Source organism: Balaenoptera physalus (genome assembly GCF_965194825.1).
Source record: "Balaenoptera physalus genome assembly, chromosome: 14".
Taxonomy (NCBI): Eukaryota; Metazoa; Chordata; class Mammalia; order Artiodactyla; family Balaenopteridae; genus Balaenoptera; species Balaenoptera physalus.
The window spans coordinates 92659298-92670131 of NC_138893.1; the positions used below are offsets into that span (position 1 = coordinate 92659298).

At 42.2% G+C, this 10834-nt stretch overlaps 1 long non-coding RNA gene across 1 annotated transcript; it reads right to left on the reverse strand.

Annotated features, from left to right (window-relative positions):
• Positions 1-18: 18 nt before the first annotated feature.
• LOC309642444 lies at positions 19-7931 on the reverse strand. Its single transcript, XR_014253206.1, has 4 exons — positions 7834-7931; positions 6603-6700; positions 2540-2615; positions 19-139 (listed from the first exon to the last, which is right to left on the reverse strand). It is a non-coding gene; the product is annotated as an uncharacterized lncRNA (long non-coding RNA).
• Positions 7932-10834: the final 2903 nt, after the last annotated feature.

A 10834-nucleotide genomic window follows, 5' to 3' on the forward strand; every position in this document is an offset into this window, starting at 1 on the left:
GGCACCGATAGCCACTTCAGTCCCTGAGTTGTCGACTCCAGGGCACCCACTGGAGTGGAATCCTGCAGTGTTTGCTGACGGGTCATTTTGGAAGAGCTGACTTTCAGTCTGAAGCGCTGCCTGTTCGCATCTGAAGAATCTGCATTTAAGGAGAGGGTGTATGAGGAAGGGGGTGTATGCGGGACAAAGGTGTCCGGGGTGCAGGTGAGCCAGGACCTGACCAGCTGCCTTTTGGGTCCTCTGGTCCCATCTCTTGGTCTGTGCCTCATCTGCATCATCACTGTCCCCGCTGGCACCGCTGGGGTGTTGTTGTCTGAATGAGAGTCCCCTGGTGCCCCTGTTCTCCTCCCCTCCTCCTGCTGGTTGCGGAGGGAACTGCTTGCTGTGTGGTCTCTACTCCTGAGGCATGAAGGACCCTGTAGCATGGACCTGCAGAGTGTGAGGTGTGGTCCCAAGAGCATGGGGCCCACATAGGACACGACATCGGGCCGTGACAAGTGCTAGGGCTGCCTCATCACTGACAGGGAATGTTGCCCAGATCCTGCTCCAGAGGGCGTGGTGGGTGGCCTGGGACCCTAGAGGCCCCATTCCTATACTGGAGCTTGGAGAGTGCATCCCCATGGGCTGCAGATTCACCCCATATCTAAGACATATCCCTCTGTCCTGTCTTTGAACTCAGGAAAACGAGCTCTCTTGTCCACAACATAGGCCTGGTCCTGTTGATATTAGGATTCTTTAAGTTAGGCGTCCTGGGATAGCAGTTTCTTTTAGGCCTGAGAAGGAACAACTCCGGAGTGTACAACAATTTCAGATGAAACTAATATTCAATGACTATCCCTAACTACTCGGTTGTTGACTTCTATTAGTCATTATTCTCCTGGTTTTAGCTCTGATGTGGGGATTACAGAGGAGTCAACATTTAAATCTTCGTAATCTGTGTATTTGTAGCTTCAGTATCGTTACTGACCCATAGTTTTTATGGTTTGGGAAGAGTTATTGATTTCATGTATCATGTAAAGGATACACAATGATGATAGGGCATTTAAGATTACAATAATAGCTAGTAAATTGTTCACAATTTCTCTACCTGTGCATCTATTGTATGCATATGAGTTTAGATGTCAATATTAGTGAAATGATATAGAGGACTAGAGAACTTATTTTAAAAATCACTATTAATGTGTGAGGAAGAAAATGTAAAAGTTCTTCCATAATCGGTGATGTTGTATCTTGAGAGCCTAGATGAAATTGATATGCCTTAGTCATATACAGGATTTTAGCCTATCATTTAACTTTGACAAAGCTACCTCACTTTTTACTTTTATCTCATTTATTGAGGAAGACATAATTGTTATGGTGTTGGCTTGAAACTGGTTGAAAAGGACTTGAGTCCTTCCTTATTTTACATTTACATAGGTAGGATCTTGAAACGTAGGATATGGTGGAGGACATCCGTGTAACCATTCTAGGTTAGGAGTAGCAATTCCCACTGCTAAGACTTCTTGTTTAGACACAAATGCTTTTCAAAGTATGAAGATTATTAGCATTACTGCTGCTACTGAGATGAATGAGCCTAAAGACAAAATATTTCATGTTGTGTGTGCCTCAGGGTACTCAGACTAACGTAGTGACATCCCTGAGAGGCCACGAAAGTGCTGCAGGAAGTCATATTTACTACTACAAATATACTTGTGAGGTGAATTTTTGCTCATGCTGAGTTAACTGTATAACCTAAGAATAGTGGGAATCAGTGTAGAAAGCCTCCTATAATAGTGAAGACTGCTCCCATGGACATTAGGTCATGGAAGTGTGCTACTACATAGTATGTATCCTGGAGGACAATGTCTGGGGATGAGTTGGCTAAGATGATTCCTGTCAAACCACCTACTGTAAAAAGAAAAACTAAAGCCTAAAACTCATAATATAGTAGGAGGTCATATAGTATTACCTCCGTGAACAGTTGCTAACCAGGGACTTCCCTGGTGACGCAGTGGTTAAGAATTCGTCTGCCAATGCAGGGGACACGGGTTCGAGCCCTTGTCTGGGAAGATTCCACATGCCGCGGAGCAAAAAGCCCGTGTGCCACAACTACTGAGCCTGCCCTCTAGAGCCCGCAAGCCACAACTACTGAAGCCCACGCGCCTAGAGGCCGTGCTCTGCAACAAGAGAAGCCACTGCAATGAAAGGGCCGCACACCGCAACGAAGAGTAGCTGCCGCTCACCGCAACCAGAGAAAGCCCATGCGCAGCAACCAAGACCCAACTCAGCCAAAAAAAAAAAAGAAAAGAAAAGAAAAAGAAAAATTAAATAAAGAGTTGCTAATCAGCTAGATACTTTTACTCCTGTAGGGATAGAAGTAATTACGGTAGCTGATGCAAAGTATGCTCCTGAGTCCACAGCTATCCCTATGGTAAACATATGATGGGCCCACAAGAGAACTCCTAAAAAACCAGTGGACATGACTCATACTATTCCCAGATAGCTGAAAGGCAATTTTTGTCCTAAATAGTAGGTAATGCTATGTGAGTTTATAACAAACCCTGTTAGGCCATGAATACAGACTTCAGGGTGAGCAAAGTATCAAAAGAGGTGTTGGTATAGGATTCGGTCTCCTCCTGCAGGGTCAAAGAAAGTAGTGTTTAGATTTCTATCTCTTAACAGCATGGCAATTCTGGCTGCTTGGACTGAGATTGGTAATTATAGTAATATGGCTATAGTTGGGGAAGATTAAACAAATAATGGTGTTTGGTATTGGGATATGACTGCTGGTTTTGTATTAAAGACAATAGTAATAAAAGTAATAATACCAAGAATTGAGGAGACACCTGCTAAATGTAAGGAGAAAACAGTTAGGTCGCCAGAGGCTCCTGCATGGGCCAGATTGCAGGCTAGAGCTGAATACACCGTCCCACTGGTACCAGAACCAGCTTCTACTATTGGTGATATGAGTAGGAGTAAGAATGATGGGGGAAGTAGTCAAAAGTTTATATGATTTATTGGGGGAAATGCTACTTCAGTTGTCCGAGTTATTAATGGCCCAAGTCAGTTTTCAAAGCCTGCAATCATAACGGGTACAGCTATAAAGAAAATTATTACAAGTGCAGGGACTGTTATGACAACCTTACAGATTTGGGCATCTCCAAGTAGCGGTCCAGGTCAGCATAGCTCAGCCTGGATTAATATAATTAAGGTGCTGCCTGCTACTCCAGCTCAAGCACCAAATAGTAAATATAAAATGCCGATATCTTTGTGATTTGTTGAAAATAATCAGCAGTGTATGAACAGAGGTAAAATGACTGAGTTAGAATTAGACTGTAAATCTAAAGACAGAGATTGAGCCCTCTTTCTGGCAAACCCTGTGGTGAATCAACAAATTGAATTGTAACTTCAGAGAAGCAGCTTCAATTCTGCCAGTGATTATCCTGCCTTTTTTTTTTTTTTCTTTTTTTCTTTCTCAAATGAAGGAGAAGTAGACTGAAGTCAGTTGACTAGAGGATTTGCCTGTTAACTAAAGTTTCCTGGGGTTAAAACTCATCAATCTCGTAAAGATTTGGCTTCAATACAGTGTTTGCTTTACATTCAATTGATGTAGAATAAAGTCTTGCAATCCTTATTTTTAGGAATTAAGTAAATTTCACTTGTTTAGGGTTTTGAAAGCTCTTGGTCTGAACTAACCTAAATTCCTAGTCCAGCACCGATAGAATGGGTGTTGTGTGTAGTAACCGTGTGGGTATTATGATTGGTAATGATAGGAAGGTTATTTCTTTGTATGTTCAAATTGCTTTGTGTTTGTGTTGTTTAATGAAGGGAATATAGTTAGTGATGTGGAGTATGTTAGCTGCAAGTAGAAATATATGCTGAGGACTGCTATGATGGCTATTAGTGTTGGTAGAATGATGTTGTCGTTTTTGTTATCTCTTGGATAATTATTCATTTGGGTAGAAAGCCTGATAGTGATGGGCGATGTCCTAATGATACTATAATGGTGAGGAAAATGATTGTGATGGGAGGTGTTTTATCTCATGTGTGTGATAATGATACTCTTGTAGTACATGATCTGGGCATAAATAAGAAGAAGACAGTGTTGTTATGATATAAATTAGTATGGTTAGGATTGTTATAATCTGAATATACATTATAATAGCTGTTATTCATCCTATATGGGCAATTGATGAGGAGGGTGTAATATTTTCCAGGTGAGTATGGCGAAGTCTGCCTCAGCCTCCAGCTATGATTTATAATATCACTATGATTAATAGTATATTTAGGTTGATGGAAGGTGACCTGTGGTATAAAACTGATAGGGGTGCAATTTTGTCATGTTGATAGCATCAGGTCTGCTGTTCATGGGATGCCTCGTGTGACTTCAGGCACTCAGAAGTGAAATGGGGAAAGTCCTACTTTTGTGACAAGGGCGATTGTCATGAGGGTGGATGCTGCTGGATTAAAGATTCTTGTTATTCATTGTGCTCTTTGACCAGAGTATATTAGATTAATGATAATAGCCATTATAAGTAGTATTGATGTGGTGAACTGTTTTAGGAAATATTTGTTGGATGCTTCTGTAGCTTATGGGTTCATGTTTTTTATTAGAATGGGGATACCATTAACCAGTGTGAGCTTGTTATACAATTATATTTCCTGAGAAAATGATCAGTAGAATGATGGTAAAAACAATGAGAGTTTATTAGCACAGGAAGGATATACAAAAATATTTTTGGGGTATGGGCCTGTAGCTTACTTAGAGAACTTTACTATATAGCATGTGGTGTAATGTGGTAGGTAGCATGGAGAATGTAAAATTATTAGGAAGAATTCAATTCTAGGAATCAGAGCATTGAGACCTCTATGATTTACTCTATCAAAGTAACTCTTTTGTCAGACATATTTCTTAAATTTGTGGTGGGTTGCCTGGTATGATGACAAGTAGTGAAAACTCTCATATACATAAGATTAATGTTAGTCGTAAAAACACTTTTCATAAGAGATGTATGCGTTGATCATATCAAAATTGTAGGTAGGAGGCTCAAATTCATAGAAAGGAGATTGTTAGATGAGTTTTAATGATGACTTGGGCTGTATATAATTCTGGCACCTAGGGATTGTCGAATGCTCCTAAAAATAGATTGCTGTGGAAATTTTATTATAGGGACATTGACATATTCTCTAGGAGGGACAGGGTGAATGGGCCTGCTACATTTTCTACATTGAAGACATATACAGGTTTTGATGCTACTTCCGTGAAATCAAGTGGGGCTTCGTTGGATTTCGGCTACTGCGGAGATAATCAAATTCTGGGTAGGGGTCAGGAGAAAATTAGTCATAGGTGTTCTTGTGTAATAATTACTGTTGAAAGTGTAAATGATCCATTTATCAGTAAGACTGAGAATAGAATAACTGCTACATTACTTCATATGAGATGATTGTGCTATTGCTCCTAGAGCTCCAGTGAGTGAGTATTTTGAATGTGAAGTTCATCCAGATCTGAGGATGGAGTAAATGGCTAGGTGTGATATGGCTAATAGAAATAATATGCCTACATTTATATTAATTAGTGGATAAGATATGGGAAGAGGAATTCATGTTGTGAGAGCCAGGGTTAAGGCTAGCATTGGGGTTAAGGCTAGCAAGAGAAGCCACCGCAATGAGAAGCCCGCGCACCGCAACAAAGAGTAGCCCCCGCTTGCCGCAACTAGGCAAAGCCTGCGCATAGCAACGAAGACCCAACGCAGCCAAAAACAAATTAATTAATTAATTAGTTAACTATTTTAAACAAAAGTACTATATCCTTCTGTACAGCTTCTCTGGGAAGAACAGAGAGATGGCGTAGGAGAGTGAGAAAGACCAATATTTAGTGCACATCTCTCATGCAGCTGCTCTGCTGGCTCAGATAGATTTATCCCCACTTTACAAAGGAGGAAATAATCTCAGAGAGGTTTAGTAATTTTCCCAAAGCCAAACAGCTATGGAGTGGCAGAACCAAGATCTGAACCAAGTCTGTTACCTTCAAAGCCTAAGTCCTCATCACAACAAAACTCAATTAATATTTACATTTATCGAATTACATTGCAACCTGGGGAGTTCTTGGCACAATCCTGAATAAGAGTGAGAAAGAAAGAAATAGCATTGTTCCTACAGTCAACCCAAATTTTTGGAGCAGCTGCTAGATGCCTGGCCCTTTTTGGGGCTCAGCAGTGATCAAGACAGGAAGAGTCCTGCTTTCATGAACCACGTAGTGGGGAGGAGAGACGGGTGCAACTTGGGTGAGGGATTTCACCTTGCTGGACCTCTGTTTTGTCATCTGGAAAATGGGATGGGTGTTCCTCATTTTCTGGGATTGTCCAGCCCTCACATTCTCTGATTCCATAAGAAGCATTTGTTTTCCTGTTTCTTTAAAATTCATTCAGGCCGTGAGCTGTGATGAATGTTGTTAGCTGCTCCCCAAATCACTCTATTCCCACCCTTTTCCTGTGATCAGGTCTTTCCCGAAACATGACTCACAGTCAGTCAAGTCACAGAACCTAAGGGGCACCCAGCAGAAAAATTCCAACCCTTGCTTCCCAGGAGCTCTGCGGTCTACCTGCCAGGTAAACTTAACTCACCTGGCACAAGGTGGCCATCCCTGGTTTCACATCAACATGATCTCAGGCACAAACCTCCTTGTTTTTCCATTTTGTCTTTAAGTTACTTGTTGAAACAACTGCACAAATATGACACAGATATAAAATCAGGCATCTTCTGCCCCCAGTGCCTACTAATAAATGATTTTCTGCCACTTTAATGATAAAGATAGAACATTTCAACATTCTGCTACCCTTATTATTTGTCATTTTTTTGATATTTCTATTGACTACATCTTTCAATATTTTAACAATGGAACATTTATTTAGGGTGTTCCAGACCCAGCCTTTAGTGGTAAAGGTTTCGTTGTTATATTTCTATTATGTTTCCTTTCAAAATCATTATCCTATTTAAATGGATTAAGTCAATTCTATAGGCATTTATCTTATGATATTGATGAAATTGATACATAGAGGGCAGTAGTACAAGTTGATTGGACTTGAGAACCTCTATTAGCACAGTTAAGTATAAATATGATCTATATGTAAACCAAAGTACAGGCCGAGTGAGATTCTCTGACTTTTTTCCACTGTCTGCCCCTCAAGCCTGTGAGAAATGGAATAGTTCTTGCCCTATCAGTAAACAAAGGATGTCACAGTCTTCAGCACTTGCAGCCCTCCAATGTGAGCCGGCGGGCCCTGAGGCACTCAGGATATGCAAATACAGAATGCAGGCCCCAGAGAGCTGAGGTGCATATCAAAGGAAGGAATTCAGTGAGCCCAGGCAAAGAAAAGCGCCGCATTCCTGACCTTGGGAGAGCTGGTTTTCCTTAGTTAACAATCACCTTTGGATGTTCCCCATTACCTGCGCCAGTTCCCTGCCCTGTCCCCTCCCCCCGGTACTTTAACTCAGGAAGGAAGGAGCGCAGAGGGACTCGGCTGAATAAGGGGCCTGCGCGCCTCGGGAGGAGTTTTCAGCCGCTTTCCCCGCAGTCGGGAAGAGGGGCGCTGACGCTGCAGCCGGACCCTGCGCCTCCCTTGCCCCGTTTCCCCTCAGGACGCTCAGGCCGACCCCCTCCTCACGCCCACCAGGTCTCGCGAGCCAGGACGAGGGCAGGGGCGAGAGGACGGACCAAAGTTCCCGGGAACCAGACGCTGGAGGCCGCTCTTTCTGCACAGCAGCGGCGGGTGGCAGCGAACCCCTGCCCCTCAGAAGCTGGTCTTGTGCTGCCGCCCGGGCACCGGACCAGGCGGAGGGTCGTCGCCCACTTACCCAGCCCGCCGTCCCCGCGACTGTCATGGCTTCGGCCGCCGGGGCACCTCCAGAGCCGGCAGCCTCAGTGAGGTCGCCCTGCCCTCGGGCTCCGGGGCAGTTCCGTGAAGGCGGAGGGAAGAGACCCCGCCTGAGCCGGGAGTTCCAGCTCTGAGGAAACGCGGGCTCTGTTCAGCGCGCAGTGGGTGGGACCGCTCTGCCCCAAGGCCTTCCGGGAGGGAGCGGGGCGGCGGGGGAGGGAGCCGCCAGGAGCGCAGGGCCCCGTCGGGGGTCCTGGAGGGGCGGCCCGGCCTGGGGGCCACGCCCATTGTGGCCGCAGCCCAGGCCTTTTTCCTGGAATCCTACACAAAAAAACTAGAAAGATACACAGTCTATAGTAAATACTCACAAATGATTGTTGCTGCTGTGCTCACTTTTCTATTAAAGGTTTAAAATCCATAAAACACTTTAAGTTCAAAATTAAATGAGAATTTTTACCTTTCTAATTATGTCTCTGATATTCACAGTTGTGGTTAATGAATCAGAGACTGTGGCATCACTAGTTAAAAATCAGCTTGTTAAAAAAATAGAACTCATGCCCACCGGACCTACTGAATCACAATCTGCACTTTTACAATCTCCCCAGTGTACTCGTGTACCCATGAATAGTTGAAAGGTACATTTCTACCTCGACAGGTCTTTTCTCTATGAGAAATACACACATTTTATCCAGTTTGATATAAATAAAACACTCAAAAATGCATATGCCTGTGTTGAAACCATCATTTTATCATTTCTTTTCCAGACAAGTATAGTCTCTATACTGGTTTTGTGGCTCACATGCCATACTCTTTTCTTGTAGTTAGAAATAAGGTAGAAAAAGTTACTTTGTAAATATATATATATATATATATGTATTAGTGGATAATTGAAGACACTCTTCTAAATTAAAACCTTCTCTTAACTTGCTGTTTTCTTCTTGGGTCATATTATGAACTCTTCCCGTGGCCACATGGCATGTGTACGTTTAATTTCAGGGACTGCTGACATTCCAGGATGTGGCCATAGATTTCTGTCAAGAGGAGTGAGAATGCCTGGACCAAGATCAATGGGAATTTTACAGGGATGTGATGTTAGAGAAGTATAGGAACCTGCTCTCCTTGGGTGAGGATACCTTCCTTCCAGAATTCCTTATCCAACCACAGGGTTTGCAGTCCTTCATTTGTACAATGTCTCCAGGAATCTTCTGCTTCCTACAATAGGGTTTCAGATTGCAACGTTTCAGGAAAGATTGGGAGTTTGTGGGTATAATTTTTCTTATTCTTTTAAAATTGCAGCCTCCCTTTTAATATACTTTGTAACTGCTTGGGATGTGTCTATATGAACTGTGTACTATATGCTTCTGTTATAGTCCTTACAATATTTTATTGCCTTATTTTCTCTAACAATTTTCCATGGATTCTTTGGGCTTAAGGTATATTAAAAGGGAGACTGCGAATCTGGGACTTCCCTGGTGATGCAGTGATTAAGAATTCGCCTGCCAATGCAGGGGACCCGGTTCGATCCCCGGTCCGGGAAGATCTCACGTGCCACGGAACAACTAAGCCATTGGGCCACAACTACTGAGTCTGCACGCCACAATTACTGAAGCCGGTGTGTCTTGAGCCATTGCGCCATTTATTTTTTGAAGAATAAAACCACTTCTGAGTGATTAAAATTTAGGCCAGCTACTCAAAATGCTTTATCACCTGTTCTTCTAAAACACTGGTCAATGGAACAAGTTTTCCTAGGGATAACAGTGTAATTGTATTCTGGAGTTCATATGGGCAATATGATTTATGACCTTGATGCTGGATCACGACATTTCAACGATATAACTGCTATTAATTGTCTGTTTGTTCAATGATTAAAGTCTCACGTGATCTGAGTTCAGGGTGGAGTCATCCTGGTTGGTTTCTGTCTATTGCAGATTTCTTCCAGTATGAAAGGACAAGAGCAATACGGCTTCCTTTACAAAATATCTTCAAACTAAATGATGATATAATCTACATTCAATTAATTTATACATACCCTACTGTAGAACAGGGTTCGTTACGGTGGCAGACCCCGGTAATTATGTAAAACTGAACCTTTTTCTGCACTGGTTCAAGTCCTCTTCCTAAGAATATGTTTATAATCAACATTCTTTCACCAATTACCCAATTTAATTCACCATAGAATTCCTCATATTAACTAAATGGAAAATCCTAGGCTATATACAAATCCAGAAAGGGTCAAAAATCATCAGCCCCCATGGATGATTACAACCCATTGCTGAGGCATTCAAATTACTTATTAAAGAACCACTATGTCCATCAACATCATCAATTTATATATTATTGCCCCAATGCTAACCTTAACCCTGGCTCTCACAACATGAATTCCTCTTCCCATATCTTATCCACTAATTAATATAAATGTAGGCATATTATTTCTATTAGCCATATCACACCTAGCCATTTACTCCATCCTCAGATCTGGATGAACTTCACATTCAAAATACTCACTCACTGGAACTCTAGGAACAATAGCACAGACAATCATCTCATATGAAGTAATGTAGCAGTTATTCTATTCTCAGTCTTACTGATAAATGGATCATTTACACATTCAACAGTAATTATTACACAAGAACACCTATGACTAATTTTCTCCTGACCCCTACCCAGAATTTGATTATCTCCGCAGTAGCCGAAATCCAACGAAGCCCCACTTGATTTCACGGAAGTAGCATCAAAACCTGTATATGTCTTCAATGTAGAAAATGTAGCAGGCCCATTCACCCCGTCCCTCCTAGAGAATATGTCAATGTCCCTATAATAAAATTTCCACAGCAATCTATTTTTAGGAGCATTCGACAATCCCTAGGTGCCAGAATTATATAAAGCCCAAGTCATCATTAAAACACATCTAACAATCTCCTTTCTATGAATTTGAGCCTCCTACCTACAATTTTGATATGATCAACGCATACATCTCTTAT